Here is a 5,000-nt window from a genome sequence, read left to right on the forward strand (position 1 = left end):
TCATAGGCGTCTGTGTCACACCACACCAATGAAGACTCAAACACTCACCAAGTCGTTGAACCTAGACAAACACCCAGGCACCCCCCCCCCCCCCCCGGCCACACACCCCCGCTCTGCAGCGCCTCAGGTTCTTTTGTGGTGGTCGATGTTAGTTCTTCAGGTTGATGGAGGCCACCCTCTCAACATATTCAATACCAATATCTGGGTGGGTGGGGGAGGAGCGGAGGGGGGAGGGTAGGGGCGGGGGCTAGGTCTCCACTGTCGGCTTTCACTCACCTCGAGGGTAGGTAGTGTTTGAATGACACCACCGACGATCCCTGATCTGCTGATCTCGAAACTTTTCAGTTCACTCGGTCGCTTGGTACGTGGATATCTCATCGTATAACGTATTTCTCCTCCGATACTATATACGTTTAAGTTTGCAACAATGTCATGCGGCGCGCGCAGATGCGCGCACGTATGATGTTGTGCGCGTGCGCGTGCGCAGCTTTCAGCGACTTAACGTTGACACGCGAACATTATTATGTTAGTGTGTTTCACGTTAAGTCGCTGAATGTCGTCTACGAACGAAAAATGGACGACACACACATGTAGTAATATTATTATGAAGATGATCAACACACATACATATTATTATATATATATATATAAGTGTATATATATATATTAGTATGTAAGTGTGTAGTACTGTGTGTGTTGTGCGTTTGTGTAACTTCAACTGTGTGGACCGTCGGTTCGTAACAACGTTACGATTCGTTAACGGTTCAAATGTTATAAAATATGACTTTAATCGTGACGTGATCGATTCAAACGCGCACGGATACGCTAATGTGAATCTTTCGCGAGTTCAATCACGATTATTTATTTTTGTGTAAATAGTATTGTTCTATATACGCATTATTATATGATTACATATATAAACTAAACAATGAATATAGTGAATACGGACTCTGTACAATCCGGGCAATTAAATCGTTGTTTGACGTATTTTATTATGTTAACCGAGATTATTATTAAAGTGAATGAAATCGTGTCTCGATACGAACGTTCACCATCGGGGTTTTTTCATTATATTGTACCCTTATAGGCGTCGTCGTAGTCGTCGTCGTCGTCGTCGAAAACAATATTCGTCTCAATTATTATACGAGCTCGCCCGTACAAGCGTCTGCGTTAATCCGTCGACGCGCGGGAATGAGGATTTCTCGTAAGTATCGATATAGAGAGAGGACGGTATACGTGTGTACCACCGCAATCGAAAATCGAAACGAACGAGAACGTCTTTCATATGAATGAAGCTCCCTGGTTGATCCTGCCAGTAGTTATATGCTTGTCTCAAAGATTAAGCCATGCATGTCTCAGTGCAAGGTCTGTGTCACACCACACCAATGAAGACTCAAACACTCACCAAGTCGTTGAACCTAGACAAACACCCAGGCACCCCCCCCCCCCCCCGGCCACACACCCCCGCTCTGCAGCGCCTCAGGTTCTTTTGTGGTGGTCGATGTTAGTTCTTCAGGTTGATGGAGGCCACCCTCTCAACATATTCAATACCAATATCTGGGTGGGTGGGGGAGGAGCGGAGGGGGGAGGGTAGGGGCGGGGGCTAGGTCTCCACTGTCGGCTTTCACTCACCTCGAGGGTAGGTAGTGTTTGAATGACACCACCGACGATCCCTGATCTGCTGATCTCGAAACTTTTCAGTTCACTCGGTCGCTTGGTACGTGGATATCTCATCGTATAACGTATTTCTCCTCCGATACTATATACGTTTAAGTTTGCAACAATGTCATGCGGCGCGCGCAGATGCGCGCACGTATGATGTTGTGCGCGTGCGCGTGCGCAGCTTTCAGCGACTTAACGTTGACACGCGAACATTATTATGTTAGTGTGTTTCACGTTAAGTCGCTGAATGTCGTCTACGAACGAAAAATGGACGACACACACATGTAGTAATATTATTATGAAGATGATCAACACACATACATATTATTATATATATATATATAAGTGTATATATATATATTAGTATGTAAGTGTGTAGTACTGTGTGTGTTGTGCGTTTGTGTAACTTCAACTGTGTGGACCGTCGGTTCGTAACAACGTTACGATTCGTTAACGGTTCAAATGTTATAAAATATGACTTTAATCGTGACGTGATCGATTCAAACGCGCACGGATACGCTAATGTGAATCTTTCGCGAGTTCAATCACGATTATTTATTTTTGTGTAAATAGTATTGTTCTATATACGCATTATTATATGATTACATATATAAACTAAACAATGAATATAGTGAATACGGACTCTGTACAATCCGGGCAATTAAATCGTTGTTTGACGTATTTTATTATGTTAACCGAGATTATTATTAAAGTGAATGAAATCGTGTCTCGATACGAACGTTCACCATCGGGGTTTTTTCATTATATTGTACCCTTATAGGCGTCGTCGTAGTCGTCGTCGTCGTCGTCGAAAACAATATTCGTCTCAATTATTATACGAGCTCGCCCGTACAAGCGTCTGCGTTAATCCGTCGACGCGCGGGAATGAGGATTTCTCGTAAGTATCGATATAGAGAGAGGACGGTATACGTGTGTACCACCGCAATCGAAAATCGAAACGAACGAGAACGTCTTTCATATGAATGAAGCTCCCTGGTTGATCCTGCCAGTAGTTATATGCTTGTCTCAAAGATTAAGCCATGCATGTCTCAGTGCAAGCCGTATTAAGGCGATACCGCGAATGGCTCAATATATCAGTTTTGGTTCCTTAGATCTTACTCAGTTACTTGGATAACTGTGGTAATTCTAGAGCTAATACATGCAATCAGAACTCTGACCAGTGATGGGATGAGTGCTTTTATTAGATCAAAACCAATCGACGGATGGCCATGTGTCTGAAGTCGTTAATTTTGATGAATCTGGATAACTTTTGCCGATCGCATGGTCCAGTACCGGCGACGCATCTTTCAAATGTCTGCCTTATCAACTTTCGATGGTAGTTTCTGCGACTACCATGGTTGTCACGGGTAACGGGGAATCAGGGTTCGATTCCGGAGAGGGAGCCTGAGAAACGGCTACCACATCCAAGGAAGGCAGCAGGCGCGCAAATTACCCACTCCCGGCACGGGGAGGTAGTGACGAAAAATAACGATACGGGACTCTTACGAGGCCTCGTAATCGGAATGAGTACACTTTAAATATTTTAACGAGGAACAATTGGAGGGCAAGTCTGGTGCCAGCAGCCGCGGTAATTCCAGCTCCAATAGCGTATACTAAAATTGTTGCGGTTAAAAAGCTCGTAGTTGCATTTGTGCGCCGCGCTGTCGGTGCACCGCATCCGCGGTGATACTGACACGTCTGCGGAGCATATCGTCGGTGAGCCGGCGGTAATACGCCGGTTCAATATCAAAATCCTATCGCGGTGCTCTTCGGTGAGTGTCGAGGTGGGCCGACAATTTTACTTTGAACAAATTAGAGTGCTCAAAGCGGGCTCAAAATGCTGCTTGAATATTTCGTGCATGGAATAATAGAATATGATCTCGGTTCTATTTTGTTGGTTTTCAGAACTCCGAGGTAATGATTAATAGGGATAACTGGGGGCATTCGTATTGCGACGTTAGAGGTGAAATTCTTGGATCGTCGCAAGACGAACATCAGCGAAAGCATTTGCCAAAGGTGTTTTCATCAATCAAGAACGAAAGTTAGAGGTTCGAAGGCGATTAGATACCGCCCTAGTTCTAACCGTAAATATGTCATCTAGCGATCCGCCGACGTTACTACAATGGCTCGGCGGGCAGCTTCCGGGAAACCAAAGATTTTGGACTCCGGGGGGAGTATGGTTGCAAAGCTGAAACTTAAAGGAATTGACGGAAGGGCACCACCAGGAGTGGAGCCTGCGGCTTAATTTGACTCAACACGGGAAATCTCACCAGGCCCGGACACCGGAAGGATTGACAGATTAACAGCTCTTTCTTGATTCGGTGGGTGGTGGTGCATGGCCGTTCTTAGTTGGTGGAGCGATTTGTCTGGTTAATTCCGGTAACGAACGAGACTCTAGCCTGCTAAATAGGCGTCGTCATTTAGGTGTGCGTGGCTACGCGTCACGCAACTCACTGGCGACGTATTAAAATTCTTCTTAGAGGGACCGGCGGCTTCGAGCCGCACGAGATTGAGCAATAACAGGTCTGTGATGCCCTTAGATGTCCTGGGCCGCACGCGCGCTACACTGAAGGAATCAGCATGTTCTCCCTGGCCTAGAGGCCCGGGCAACCCGCTGAAACTCCTTCGTGCTGGGGATTGGGGTTTGCAATTATCCCCCATAAACGAGGAATTCCTAGTAAGCGCGAGTCATAAGCTCGCGTTGATTACGTCCCTGCCCTTTGTACACACCGCCCGTCGCTACTACCGATTGAATGATTTAGTGAGGTCTTCGGACCGACACGCGGTGGCTTCACGGCCGTCGGCGTTGCTGGGAAGTTGACCAAACTTGATCATTTAGAGGAAGTAAAAGTCGTAACAAGGTTTCCGTAGGGGAACCTGCGGAAGGATCATTAACGATGTACCGTTTTAACGTGCACTGCGTACGCGAAACGATGTCACATTAATGTTCTCCAAATACTTAAAACGTTCGTCGACACTTTTATCCAATCGTATCGATGAACTTTTAAAAAGAGACCGAACCGACAGGCGTTCCATGGCTTAACTGTCCGGGCGCGCCGGTCGTTCGTCTCGCGTCGCGTACAATCGAGAGTTTTATGCTTCGTTACGATACGGTTTAACATAAAATCCGCAAACCGTGAGAAACATATAAGCTTTAGGTGGATACGCGTTCGTTAACGTTCACTCTCTCTCGTTGCAGATTACGCGGTGTTCCGCGACGGGGGTAAATGTTTTTTTTTTTTTTTTTTAGATATATTAAAAAAAAAAATTCTTTATTTATCGTAACATGGGTAATAATTTTGTAAAACTATTACCCTGGACGGTGGATCACTTGGCTC

At 45.6% G+C, this 5,000-nt stretch overlaps 2 non-coding genes across 2 annotated transcripts in view; both read left to right on the forward strand.

Moving 5' to 3' along the window:
- The first annotated feature begins 2,652 nt into the window (after positions 1-2,652).
- On the forward strand, positions 2,653-4,556 carry LOC113507298. The gene has a single exon (XR_003401843.1). It is a non-coding gene; the product is annotated as a small subunit ribosomal RNA (ribosomal RNA).
- Positions 4,557-4,973: 417 nt separating this feature from the next.
- Positions 4,974-5,000, forward strand: part of LOC113507297 — a 157-nt gene continuing 130 nt past the window's right edge. The window contains exon 1 of the ribosomal RNA XR_003401842.1: positions 4,974-5,000. This exon is cut by the window's right edge and continues 130 nt beyond it. This is a non-coding gene — a ribosomal RNA (5.8S ribosomal RNA).

This window comes from Trichoplusia ni, unplaced genomic scaffold (genome assembly GCF_003590095.1).
Source record: "Trichoplusia ni isolate ovarian cell line Hi5 unplaced genomic scaffold, tn1 tig00001438, whole genome shotgun sequence".
In the NCBI taxonomy this organism is placed as follows: Eukaryota; Metazoa; Arthropoda; class Insecta; order Lepidoptera; family Noctuidae; genus Trichoplusia; species Trichoplusia ni.